The 14,634-nt window shown below is 42.1% G+C and overlaps 1 protein-coding gene and 1 long non-coding RNA gene across 2 annotated transcripts in view; one reads left to right on the plus strand and one right to left on the minus strand.

Annotated features, from left to right (window-relative positions):
- LOC106567404 (uncharacterized) overlaps positions 1-14,634 on the minus strand; it is a 170,929-nt gene that overhangs the window by 44,039 nt on the left and 112,256 nt on the right. The gene's annotated exons all lie outside the window — the stretch shown is intronic.
- Positions 4,245-9,126, plus strand: LOC145860047 (uncharacterized). Its single transcript, XR_014380107.1, has 2 exons — positions 4,245-4,388; positions 7,365-9,126. It is a non-coding gene; the product is annotated as an uncharacterized LOC145860047 (long non-coding RNA).

A 14,634-nucleotide genomic window follows, 5' to 3' on the forward strand; every position in this document is an offset into this window, starting at 1 on the left:
TATTTGATCCCCTGCTGATTTTGTATGTTTGCCCACTGACAAAGAAATTATCAGTCTATAATTTTAATGGTAGGTTTATTTGAACAGTGAGAGACAGAATAACCAAAAAATCCAGAAAAACGCATGTCAACAATGTTATAAATTGATTTGCATTTTAATGAGGGAAATAAGTATTTGACCCCTCTGCAAAACATGACTTAGTACTTAGTGGCAAAACCCTTGTTGGCAATCACAGAGGTCAGACGTTTCTGGTAGTTGGCCACCAGGTTTGCACACATCTCAGGAGGGATTTTGTCCCACTCCTCTTTGCAGATCTTCTCCAAGTCGTTAAGGTTTCGAGGGTGACGTTTGGCAACTCGAACCTTCAGCTCCCTCCACAGATTTTCTATGGGATTAAGGTCTGGAGACTGGCTAGGCCACTTCAGGACCTTAATGTGCTTCTTCTTGAGCCACTCCTTTGTTGCCTTGGCCGTGTGTTTTGGGTCATTGTCATGCTGGAATACCCATCAACGACCCATTTTCAATGCCCTGGCTGAGGGAAGGAGGTTTTCACCCAAGATTTGACGGTACATGGCCCCGTCCATCGCCCCTTTGATGCGGTGAAGTTGTCCTGTCCCCTAAGCAGAAAAACACCCCCAAAGCATAATGTTTCCACCTCCATGTTTGACGGTGGGGATGGTGTTCTTGGGGTCATAGGCAGCATTCCTCCTCCTCCAAACACGGCGAGTTGAGTTGATGCCAAAGAGCTCCATTTTGGTCTCATCTGACCACAACACTTTCACCAGTTGTCCTCTGAATCATTCAGATGTTCATTGGCAAACTTCAGACGGGCATGTATATGTGCTTTCTTGAGCAGGGGGACCTTGTGGGTGCTGCAGGATTTCAGTCCTTCACGGCGTAGTGTGTTACCAGTTGTTTTCTTGGTGACTATGGTCCCAGCTGCCTTGAGATCATTGACAAGATCCTCCCGTGTAGTTCTGGGCTGATTCCTCACCGTTCTCATGATCATTGCAACTCCACGAGGTGAGATCTTGCATGGAGCCCCAACCCAGGGGGGATTGACAGTTCTTTTGTGTTTCTTCCATTTGCGAATAATCGCACCAACTGTTGTCAACTTCTCACCAAGCTGCTTGGCGATGGTATTGTAGCCCATTCCAGCCTTGTGTAGGTCTACAATCTTGTCCCTGACATCCTTGGAGAGCTCTTTGGTCTTGGCCATGGTGGAGAGTTTGGAATCTGATTGATTGTTTGCTTCTGTGGACAGGTGTCTTTTATACAGGTAACAAACTGAGATTAGGAGCACTCCCTTTAAGAGTGTGCTCCTAATCTCAGCTCATTACCTGTATAAAAGACACCTGGGAGCCAGAAATCTTTCTGATTGAGAGGGGGTCAAATACTTACTTCCCGCATTCAAATGCAAATCAATTTATAACATTTTTGACATGCGTTTTTCTGGATTTTGTTGTTGTTATTCTGTCACTCACTGTTCAAATAAACCTACCATTAAAATGATAGACTGATCATTTCTTTGTCAGTGGGCAAAAGTACAAAATCAGCAGGGGATCAAATACTTTTTTCCCTCACTGTATATACTATGTCTGGGTGTGGGTTCTACATTGTGTTCTACCCTTCCGTGCCTTGACAGTGCTATAAAAAGAGGGAGAGGGTGAAAAGCTTTAAAATAGAATAGGATCGTATTGTGCACTAATGCTCTCACACACCAAAACAAAATGCTTGGCTTTAGGCACTCTCCTTCCTTCACACTTCACTGTCCTGATGATAGCAGGCTGAGATATATTAACGCTTTACACCCGCTCTGTTTACTGACAGCTAGTGTAAAGACATAAATAAGGTGTCAGACTCACAACCCCAAGCTATAAGAGCTCTGTGGAACAGATAGTTATAGTGTACTGTAATGTCCTCCTCGTCCTCCTCTCTTCTCCTATTCCTCTCCTTGTCTCCTCTTCCTCACCCTCCTGGCCTCCTCCTCCACCACCGTCTTGTGATGGAAAATGTTATGTTTGTGCTTTTCTAATAACCAATTTCTGTGTTCATGCAAGTGACTGATTGAACGAATCCTCACCATCAGTATCTGCAATTTGACAGTACGCACAGAACCTTGTTTTGAGAATGAAAGGATATCTCAGTTTCAAGGTCTCAGCTTGGAGAGAAGAAGCCTCGTATTAGTCGGTCACATGCATGAACCAAACTTTAATGATGAATAAGCTAAATCATGCAAATATAACTTGTCTGTGTAAGCAGTATATAAGAGAACTAACGAGACTGCCCCGGCGGAGCTCACTTCAGACTGGTACTTTATGCATCTAAATTTGACTGTGACCTCTCAAGCTTGCTGTTAATTTACAACGATTCATTTAAGACTGACTTCAAGTGTCCCTGTGTAGAATATACACAACAGTCTCCTCCCTCTCTGGACTCCTCTCACATGGATTTATGGCGCAGCCAAGCCTAAAGTCAGACACCTCCGTTCTCCCCGATTGGTCTACCCTGCGGGATTGTCTGAGGGGATTGGCTAACCATGGGCAGTGGGCGTACGCTTAACGGTGCGTGTAACGGCTGTGGTTTTACAACAATACTGGGGTTGAGGTTGATGTGCTGTGGGGCTAGAATACCCCTGCATCACCTGTGGATCTTCTGACCAGAAGATATTTGTTTGAGATTCCAGGCCTCTCTGCAGAGGTTATGCATTTTGATACATTTTTTTCTCTCTTCATTTCAGACGCAAATGTAACAGTATTCCTTCTGTCCCTCTCCTTGCCCCAACCTGGGATCGAAACAGGAACCCTCGACTTTGACTCATCGTTACCTATCGCTCCACAAAAGCCGCAACTCTTGCAGAGCAAGAGAAACAACTACTTCAAGGTCTCAGAGTGAGTGGCATCACTGATTGAAATGCCACTAGCGCGCACCGCAAACTATCCTGCCATTTCACACCGGTTACACAAAGATCAATCAAAATGTTATTTGTCACATGCGCCGAATACAACAGGTGTAGACTTTACTGTGAAATGCTTTCGAGCCCTTTCCCAACAATGCAGAGACAAAAATAAAGAAAGAAACAAGAAAATACGATTTTTGGGGGGAAATGGTAACAAAATAAAACGAGGCTATATACAAGGAGTACCGGTGCCAAGTCAATGTGCAGGGGTACACCTCTTTTCTAAAAAAGGGCGATCTAAATGTATTCATGGTAAGCTAGAGCCCATTCACAGACAAATACCTACTGGGAATTATTCAGTGTAGTTCCGTAACACAACAAAATCTGTCCTTTCTGGGTCTCTCAGATGCAAGATTGCTTTTTGAGTTGCATTAGAGTGGTAAAAATCTATTCTAAACTCAAAATCAATGTGCATAAATGGTGATGTATTGAGTTTTTTTTTCAGGGGCTATTAGTGGACTAGCAGCCAAACTTTACATCTCTGATCCTGTCTGTTAATTAGTGCTGTTGTGGGGGTTAAACGTCACTGATTAACACACACACACACACACACACACACACACACACACACACACACACACACACACACACACACACACACACACACACACACACACACACACACACACACACACACACACACCTGTTTAAATTAATGTTAAACTGAGTGTGGATTGTGTGTATGTGCGAGTGTGTGTGTGTCCATACAGTAGAGAACAGAGAGAACAGCAGCGATAGATACGCTAAATGAGTTGAGGGCCATTTTGCCAGCCCCATTGCCCTCAACATACACAGTCACAGTGACTGACTAGGGCATACAGTATATCAGACAGACTGGCTCCCTGTTCCTGTCTCGCCAGCCCAGCCCTGACAAATCACCTCGATTAAACAGCCTGATTGAAGTAATTAGACAGAAGCAAGAGAGAGAGAAAGAGAGACAGAGAGAGAGAGAGAAAGAAAGAGTCTCCATTAGCTAGGGGCTCAGGGAAATCAAATTCAAAATGCTTTAATGGCATGAATGACAAGGCCAGTGTTGTCAAAGCGAAGTGATACACATTAAAAAAAATCTAGAGCTGTGTTCGAATACTCATACTAACCGCAGTAACCATACTATTTGTGATGTGAATTGATTATTATATTATGCTTATTGGTCATAGTATGGATATAGTATGCCAAAAGTTCCCCGATGTCGTACTAAATTCGACAAAATATGAAGTATACATGTAGAGGACACTATTTCAGTACTTTAGGGTCCATAATGCAATTCTTCAGGAAATGGGCGTGGCTTCACATTGTTTCCAGATCTGAAGAAAATGGCAGAAAATATGCAGTCGAAGTACAACGAGAGCGGATACAAATTCATTACTTTAACTAATTATGACAAATGTTAAGAATCAGTATTCAAGAATCATTACAGCAGTATGTACCGGTATGTCGTTAGCTAGCTACCTAACATTAGTTGGCTACTTATACATCAAACTTGCCAGTATAATAACTATAGGCTAACTAACTAACTAACAACCCACACAATGTTTATTGACTTGACTAGTCCCGTCATTCTTAGCTTAGCTAAATGGTTTAGACATTGTGCGTTCTCAATGGACATTCGGGTGCTTTTGTAAATTCGCTCTGGTTATCTACTCCGATTTCAGAGGACTCTCGTCTAAGTGTACCAGAGAGCAGAACAATGAATTTACGAGCGCTCAACACCTGTTGAATATGGCCGGTGTCAGTAAACGTCGGCAAAAAAGCGTAATTAAATTGTTGCCATCAGCACAGTTACAGTCACCAATGCTCTGGATAACATGACATCTGCTTAACCAGCTCTGCGAGGGCGAGTAAAATGATCAGAGTGGTCCCATTTGTGTCTGGAAGTAGCTAGCAAGCTAACCAACATTAGCTTGGGTGCTTGACTGCCGTTGTAAGGTCAGAACGCTCAAATCAACCATACTCCTCGGCCCGAGCTTCCAGTGTACGCTCCAAGAGCAAAACGCTCTGAATTTACAAATGGACAATCTGACAACACTCTGAATTTACAAGCTCGCTCTCGCACTCCAGATTGAATTTAAAGAACACACCCGAAGTCGTAAAATGTCTAACTAGTAATTTGTTATGCTAACTAATTAGCTACCAAGAGGTTGCATAGCAACAGCATCAACTTCCGGTAGACATGTGAAGAGCTAGTACGCTCAACTGAAAGCATACTGTTTGTTTATTGTATACTAAAATGAACTAATAGTATATAGTATGCAGTAAATACTCATTAAGTATGTAGTATACAGTATGTTAGTATGGGTATTCGAACATAGCTTATGTCTCTGGGCTAGAGAGAGACTGTTCTTACACCATCTCAACTCACATCCCCAGGTGCAGCCGTAGCACACGTAGGACAAAGGCAGTGGCCATCAATACTTGTGCAATAAGTTTATGCCAATATGATGCAGTTAGTAAGATTGAGTGGCTTTGGGTTTGGTGAAGAGGGGTAAAGAAATTGATTTCAATTTCAGAGACCAAATTAAAAGACTAGCAACAACTTCATAATGAAATGGTTCAACTCTCATGTGGAGGAGAACATTTAAATCAGGAATTTAATTGAATAACAAATTATAAAGTTGCACATGTTCAAGTGAGATGTGCTTATACTGTAGAGTCGAGAAAGGCAGAAAGAGTGGGAGGAAGATGGAAAGAGAGAGAGCAGAGAGAGAGAGAGAGGTGTGTGGAGAGAGGAGAATACTGAATTTCTTCACAAAGCTGCCCTCTACATCTCCCACACAGCAGCAGCTCTAGGAGGATAAGCAGATCCGCGGATGACATGACAGTGCACCAATTCTCTGCCTCTCTTTCTGATTGCTCATCCTCACTAAGCCCTTGACCAATAGGAACAACATTTGGGGGAATAAACACAGTGGCTAGATGGTCCAAAGCAGATTCAAGTCAGATTCACATAGGGCAGGCAACTATAGCCCAAGTCCCAGTTGTGTTTGTGCTGTCTTGCCAACTCATTTGATGTCATTGTCATGTGGCGTTGGCAAGACAGAGCAAACAGGTCTGGGACTCAGGATAGTGCTGAACTTGGTGACATTGAATAAGAGGGGCATTTGCTCTTAGCCTGGTAAATCCCTCCTGCTCCTGCCTGGTGGAGATTAATCCCTGCAGACTTTATAAAGAGCTTGTCCCTACTTGGCTGTGGAAAACACTCATCAGAAGACTTCTTCATAATGAGAAAGATATTTCGCTCTCTCTATACAACTTCATGTGATAGCAGCAAGACCACAGTCTCCTCTTTTAATAAGACTTCCTTGCTACATTCCTCCCTTGATTTTTCTATTTCATCCTGTCTGTCACTAACACCTCAATCAGACCGACAGCATCATTGCATTTTGGTACACCAGAAGTACAGTTGAAGTCGGACGTTTACACACACTTAGGTTGGAGTCATTAAAACTCGTTTTTCAACCACTCTACAAATTTCTTGTTAACAAACTATAGTTTTGGCAAGTCGGTTAGGACACCTACTTTGTGCATGACACAAGTAATTTTTCCAACAATTGTTTACAGACAGATTATTTCACTTATAATTCACTGTATCACAATTCCAGTGGGTCAGAAGTTTACATACACTAATTTGACTGTGCCTTTAAACAGCTTGGAAAATTCCAGAAAATGATGTCATGGCTTTAGAAACTTCTGATAGGCTAATTGACATCATTTGAGTCAATTGGAGGTGTACCTGTGGATGTATTTCAAGGCCTAACTTCAAACGCAGTGCCTCTTTGCTTGACATCATGGGAAAATCAAAAGAAATCAGCCAAGATCTCAGAAAATAAATTGTAGACCTCCACAAGTCTGGTTCATCCTTGGGAGCAATTTCCAAATGCCTGAAGGTACCACGTTCCTCTGTACAAACAATAGTACGCAAGTATAAACACCATGGGACCACGCAGCCATCATACCGCTCAGGAAGAAGATGCGTTCTGTCTCCTAGAGATGAATGTACTTTGGTGTGAAAAGTACAAATCAATCCCAGAACAACAGTAAATAACCTTGTGAAGATGCTGAAGGAAACAGGTACAAAAGTATCTATATCCACAGTAAAACGAGTCCTATATCGACATCGGCTCAGGATGGTAAGTTGGTGGTTGAAGCTATCCCTCTAGTGGTGTGGGGGCTGTGCTTTGGCAAAGTGGGTGGGTTTATATCCTGCCTGTTTGGCTCTGTCCGCTGTTATCATCGGACGTTAGTGTCTCCTGACCCCTCCTGTCTCAGCCTCCAGTATTTATGCTGCAGTAGTTTATGTGTCGGGAGGCTAGGGTCAGTCTGTTATATCTGGAGTATTTCTCCTGTCTTATCCGGTGTCCTGTGTGAATTTATGTATGCTCTCTAATTTTCTCTTTTTTTCTTTCAGAGGACATGAGCCCTATTACCATGCCTCAGGACTACCTGGCATGATGACTCCTTGCTGTCCCCAGTCCGCCTGGCCGTGCTGCTGCTCCAGTTTCAACTGTTCTGCCTGCGGCTATGAAACCCTGACCTGTTCACCGGACATGCTACCTGTCCCAGACCTGCTGTTTTCAACTCTCTAGAGACAGCAGGAGCGGTAGAGATGCTCTCAATGACACTGACATTTACTCCTGAGGTGCTGACTTGTTGCACCCTCAACAACTACTGTGATTATTATTATTTGACTATGCTGGCCATTTATGAACATTTTAACATCTTGGCCATATTCTGTTATAATCTTCACCCGGCACAGCCAGAAAAGGACTGGCCACCCCTCATAGCCTGGTTCCTCTTTATGTTTCTTCCAAGGTCTTGGCCTTTCTAGGGAGTTTTTCCTAGCCACCATGCTTCTACACCTCCATTGCTTGCTGTTTGGGGTTTTAGGCTGGGTTTCTGTACAGCACTTTGAGATATCAGCTGATGTAAGAAGGGCTATATAAATGTGATTGATAAATTTAACATGAAAGGCCGCTCAGCAAGGAAGATGCCACTGCTCCAAAACCGCCATAAAAAAGCCAGACTACGGTTTGCAACTGCACATGTGGACAAAGATCGTACTTTTTGGAGAAATGTCCTCTGGTCTGATGAAACAAAAATAGAACTGTTTGGCCATAATGACCATCGTTATGTTTGGAGGAAAAAGGGGGGGCTTGCAAGCCGAAGAACAGCATCTCAACTGTGAAGCGGGGGTGGCAGCATCATGTTGTGGGGGTGCTATGCTGCAGGAGGGACTGGTGCTCTTCACAAAATAGATAGCATCATCAAAATATGTGGATATATGAAGCTACATCTCAAGACATCAGTCAGGAAGTTAAAGCTTGGTCGCAAATGGGTCTTCCACATGGACAACGACCCCAAGCATACTTCCAAAGTTGTGGCAAAATGGCTTAAGGACAACAAAGTCAAGGTATTGGAGTGGCCATCACAAAGCCCTGACCTCAATCCTATAGAAAATTTGTGGGCAGAACTGAAAAAGCGTGTGCGAGCAAGGAGGTCTACAAACCTGACTCAGTTACACCAGCTCTGTCAGGAGAAATGGGCCAAAATTCACCCAACTTATTGTGGGAAGCCTGTGGAAGGCTACTCAAAACATTTGACCCAAGTTAAACAATTTAAAGGCAATGTTACCAAATACTAATTGAGTGTATGTACACTTCGACCCAAGTTAAACAATTTAAAGGCAATGTTACCAAATACTAATTGAGTGTATGTAAACTTCTGACCCACTGGGAATGTGATGAAAGAAATAAAAGCTGAAATTAATCATTCTCTTGTAACGTTCTGACCAGTGTGAGGGTTATTTTGTTAGTGTAGGCTGGTCAGGACGTGGCAGAGGATATTTGGTTTATGTGGTTCAGGGTGTGTGTATTATGTAGAGGGTAGTTGATTTATGTATTCTGGGGTTTTTGGTCACTGCTCTGTTAGTCTATGTTCTTTCTAGTTAGTCTGTTTCTATTTTTAGTTAATTGGGGTGTGGACTCTGAATTGAAGGCAGGTGTTGTCTAGTTGCCTTTGCTTGAGAGTCCTATATATTAGGGTGTGTTTGTAATTTGTGGGAGGTTGTCACTTGAATTGCTGTCTTGTGCCTTCAAGTCTGTCTTCGTCGTCCATCGTTTTGTTTTGTTTGTAGAAGTGTTTTCATTAAAAAGTTAATTATGAGCACTCAACCCCCTGCGCCTTGGTCCATTCCTGACGACCGTCGTTACATCTCTCTATTATTATTCTGACATTTCACATTCTTAAAATAAAGTGGTGATCCTAACTGACCTAAGACAGGGAATTTTTACTAGGATTAAATGTCAGGAATTGTGAAAAACTGAGTTTAAATGTATTTGGCTAAGGTGTATGTAAACTTCCGACTTCAACTGTACATTAATTTCCAATGGAAAGCTGCGTTTGCATTGCATTGCAGAGGCAGTTGCAGTGCATTCTGTGTTCTGTGTGGTCCAACGTATGCATTAAAATGTATGCGTAGACTTGACAGAAATAGTAGCAAAAGGTGTAGTTTGTTGACCACATCCAGAAAAAAATATGGACTACATAATGAAAAAAGACTGCAGAATTTATTATTGATGCAATGGCGATGTCTGTCTGATCAAGGCGTAAACACCCCTCTCTTTTCTACACTAAAGTAAACCTTATAAGGTATTCAGGATGTTAAGTGACTTAATATTCCTGGGTTCAAATACTATTTAGGTATTTAAATGACTTTCAAAAGACATTTGGAAGTAAGTATTATTATTATTGTATTTTTTTTTGGGGGGGGGGGGGTGAATACAAGTAGTTGAATATTGGAATATATTTGGAAAAACACTTGGACAGTATTGGCTATATACTCATATTTTCAAATACAAATATTTCAATACTGCATGTTTTTCAACCCAGGTCTTTTTAATACTTGAAATAATGTATTTGGAAATACGTTCTTGAAAATAGTTTCAATTAGTATATGATATTTATAGGAAATTCTAAAACAATCCGGGCCACATTATTTGAAAATACTCAAATACACAGAAAATAAGTATCTCAAATACAAATAACCAAATACATATGTATTTGAACCTAGGTCAGGAGGAGGTGTTGGGGAGAAAGCCAAATTCAATCCCAGGTACCCCAAAAAGTGAATACAATATCATGAGTTTCTGAATATGAAACACACAATCTATAGCCTACACTCCTGTAATGAAGTTGGCTTTGCAATATGATGGCTTTATACGGTTTAAAGGCGTTTGCAAATATCCCATGTGTATCCTTGTGTGTCCTTTTCCAAAATTATTATTTGGCTGTCCCCATAGGAGAACCCTTTTTGGTTCCAGGTATAACTATTTTGTGTTCCATGTAGAACCCTCTGTGGGAAGGGTTTTACATGGAACCCAAAAGGGTTCTACCTGGAACCAAAAGGGTTCTTCAAAGGGTTCTCCTATGGGGACAGCCAAATAACTGTTTTAGGTTCTAGACAGCACCTATTTTTTCAAAGAGTGTATGTGTGTTTGTCCCTGTCTGTGTATAATCCTACTTCACACAACAAATACCATTTCCCTGAAGCTCCGCGTGTAAATACGCTCATCTTCCTGAGGAGGCTAGGGAGGTGAAAGGACCACTTTCCTCAGTCTTATCACAGCTTTTCTAAAATCGCCCATCAGTGTGTTGTGGATGGAGGAGCTAGACAAGCCTCAGTTCAGCCAGTATACAGCAGTGTGTAGTTTTAACTAAGTGAGCGTGGCATTGTGAAAGGCGAGTGTTAACTAAGTAAGTGGGTGATGCTGTAGGTCTTTGTGGATGAAAGACCTAGCCAAGCAAGAGTTCAGTCAGCAGTATGTAGCGTAGGTTTAACTAGGTGAGGTAGTGTGTCCTTGATCGTTTACGTCCCCCATTAATAGGACAGAGGAAAGGCTGGGGCTCTCCACAGGGACTAATCATGCAACGCTCATTACAGCTCAATTACTTCCTGGAATAACACTCCACAACACACTGCTACTGTGCACTGTTAGTAGCATTTCGGTGGCGCCAGTGTACTATGATACAGTGCCTTCAGAAAGTATTAACAGCCCTTGACTTTTTCCATATTTTGCTGTGTTACATCCTGAATTTAAAAATGTCAATGGCCTATATACAATACCCCATATTGTCAAAGTGGAATTATGTTTATAGATTTTCTTTTACAAATGTATAAAAATAGTATTTAACCCCCTAAATAAGATCATGAGTACAAATTTGCTTAAGAACACACACACATATATATATATATATATATATATATATTATATATATTTATTTTTTATTTTTATTTATTTAACAATTTATTTAGGCAAGTCAGTTAAGAACAAATTCTTATTTACAATGACGAACTAGGAACAGTGGGTTAACTACCTTGATCAGGGGCAGAACAACAGATTTTTAGCTTGTCAACTTGGGGATTCGATCTAATGCTCTAACCACTAGGCTACCTGCCGGTCCTGATAATAATATAATAAGTTGCATGGACTCTGTGTGCAATAACAGTGTTTAACATGATTTTTTTGATGACTACCTCATCTCTGTACCCTACAGGTATATTTCACCGGTCACCCGCAAAGCCAATTCCTCCTTTGGCCGCCTTTCCTTCCAGTTCTCTGCTGCCAATTACTGGAACGAACTGCAAAAATCACTGAAGCTGGAGACTCATATCTCCCTCACTAGCTTTAAGCACCAGCTGTCAGAACAGCTCACAGATCACTGCACCTGTACATAGCCAATCTGTAAATAGCCCATCCAACTACCTCATCACCATATTGTTATTTATTTGGTTTATTTTGCTCCTTTGCACCCCAGTACTGCTACTTGCACACTCATCTTCTGCACATCTATCACCCCAGTGTTTAATTTGCCATACTGTAATAATTTCGCCACTATGGCCTATTTATTGCCTCATCCCCCTTATCCTACCTCATTTGCACACACTGTATATAGACTTTCTCTATTGTATTATTGACTGTATGTTTGTTTATTCCATGTGTAACTCTGTGTTGTTTTTTGTGTCACACTGCTTTGCTTTATCTTGGCTAGGTCGCAGTTGTAAATGAGAACTTGTTCTCAACTAGCCTACCTGGTTAAATAAAGGTGAAATAAAAAAATAAACAATACAATTATCTGTAAGGTCCTTCTGTCGAGCATTGAATTTCAAACACAGATTCAACCACAAAACCCAGGGAGGATTTGATCAACAACCAAATTGACAAATAGAAGAATTTAAAAAATAACAATGTGCAAATATTGTACAATCCAGGTGTGCAACGCTCTTAGAGACTTACCCAGGAAGGTGAATACTTATGTATATTACATATTTCTGTCTTTCATATTTCTGTGTTTTCACTTTGTCATTATGGGTATTGTGTGTAGCTGGGTAAGAGGAGAAAAAAAGTCATCCATTTTGAATTCAGGCTGTAACACAACAGAGTGTGGAATAAGTGGGGTATGAATACTTCCTGAAGGCACTGTATATATACCCCAAAACACACTGCTATAGGGTTGAGTATAAGTCAGTGTGTAGCATAGTTGTTATAGAGGGATAAAGATACAGATTTTTATTGGGGCGCCAGGCAAGTATTTACACTGCCGATGTGAAAAGAGTAGGATAGATAGAGTACTGCTACCAGCCACACACACATCAGCAGAAGATACTGCCTAGAGTGTAGGCTGTTTACCAGATAGCCAGTGGAGAGAATGGATAAGACACACAATATAAACACAACTCACAGCACAGGGGTAAACCAACCAATGAAATCTTATACAATATTAATGATTAGAGCAACTCCAAGGCAATTTAATAGAGGTAACAGACAATAAAGAACCCAGTTATCAACATTAGATGATTTGCAATAATCCGTATTCATTCACAGAGTGAAGAGTGAGTTGGTGCATGAATGTGTGTGTGTAAGTGTGTGGGGGGGGGGGGGGGGGGGGGGGGGCCTTTAAATGTTCCAAAGTCAGAGAACAGGAGATGGAGAAGGGAAGGAGAAGAGAAGGAGAAGGGGGCGAGGGTCTTAGTTGTAGGCCAACTCCAGGACTCCCATTTCCGTTTGTTTGACAAAGCTTCACAACAATGTTGCTAGTAATCCAAGAGATCCAAGTGTTGAACGGCCACAACAGGTTCCAAACACTTCAGGAGTAGAGCGATAACACAGGCGATCAAACACAGGCGATCAAACACAAAACTTTTATAATCTAAGCACTCTGAAAATGACCATGGCTTCTGCAATTGGTTGCGCACACATTGAAAACTGCCACGCTGACCAAGACCTCTCATACCCATTTAGGAGAGCCATATTTACTTCCTCCATTCTGACAGACGGTGCACTCTTAAAGTTGCAGCGCACGGTGTAGGCTCCGTCCAGGATTTTGCCACACTCCTCCCCCCATGAAAAAACAATGCCTGTAGAAACGGAGAGGGTGCAGGCTTTGGTAGGCTAGGTTTATACTAAGCAAAACCAGGGAAGTACTCATCAGAGTCCTCCAAGAAGAGTTCCTGCCGGCGTTGCTTTTGCCTGCGATCCAGCTCTTCTGCCATAGGGTAGCAGGGCTTTAGGTCAACAGTATGTACCGTCCGAACATCTTCCCCAGTGTTCTCCAGAGAATTTCCATCTCAAAGCCAGCTTTGCAGAGAACTGTTTGGCCACCTTTGAAAGAAGACGAGAACGGACCCAGACACAAGACTGGGGTGGGTAACACACAGCTCATCTATGTTTGCCATAGCTTCTGCACCATTGCTGCTTGGCTTTGATTCTGCTGGCCTCCACTCTGGCTAGCAAGGTATGGTGGTGGTGGACTGCATCAAAGGCAGGGCAGTCAGGTGAAACGTTGTAACTTTGCAAGTATCTGTCCATCGGCCTTTCAGTGGTCTTCCCATGTTTAGTTCGGTGTGAGTGACCCCAGAAGTCTCCTGGACAGCAGAGTTCAGCGCAAAGTGGAACTCTGGAAGATGATTCTGACTTGTGTGCTGATCCCCCACAAATGAAGCAATCATCCCCTTCAGGGTGCGGGTTGGTCTAGGTAAGGTTGGTCTGAGGATAGTTGGCCGTGGTCAGTTTGGCAACTACATCCCAGTAGGTACATAGCTCTTTGTAGATTCCTGAGATGAACTGCTGACCTCATTCTGCGAAGGGAGATCTTTACCCGATATGGAATTCCAGATCTTCTTCTCTCTGACGAGGTTCATCTCATGAATCTACAAAGAGCTATGTACCTACTGAGGTGTTGTTGCCAAACTGACCATGGCCTACCATCCTCAGACCAACCTGACCGAGAGGGTAAACTGAGGTCAGAGATAATACAGTATATGACCTGTTTCAGGAAACTATGCGTATGTCGCAAGTCACGACATACGCATAGGAGAGCCATTTGAAAGTTGTAATTTTTTTTAGCAAAATGCGTTTTTTGGCAGAAATGCCTTCGGGAACATGGTAACTTTCATGTGCCTTAAGACATGAAGGTCAGTCAATCTACAAAATTTCAAGAACTTTGAAAGTGAAGTCGCAAAAACCATCAACCGCGATGATGAACCTGGCTCTCATCAGGACCGCCACAGGAAAGGAAGACCCAGAGTTACCTCTGCTGCAGAGGAAAAGTTAATTAGAGTTAACTGCACCTCAGATTGCAGCCCAAATAAATGTTTCACAGAGTTCAAGTAACAGACCCAT

Source organism: Salmo salar, chromosome 13, assembly GCF_965601325.2.
Source record: "Salmo salar chromosome 13, fSalSal1, whole genome shotgun sequence".
In the NCBI taxonomy this organism is placed as follows: domain Eukaryota; kingdom Metazoa; phylum Chordata; class Actinopteri; order Salmoniformes; family Salmonidae; genus Salmo; species Salmo salar.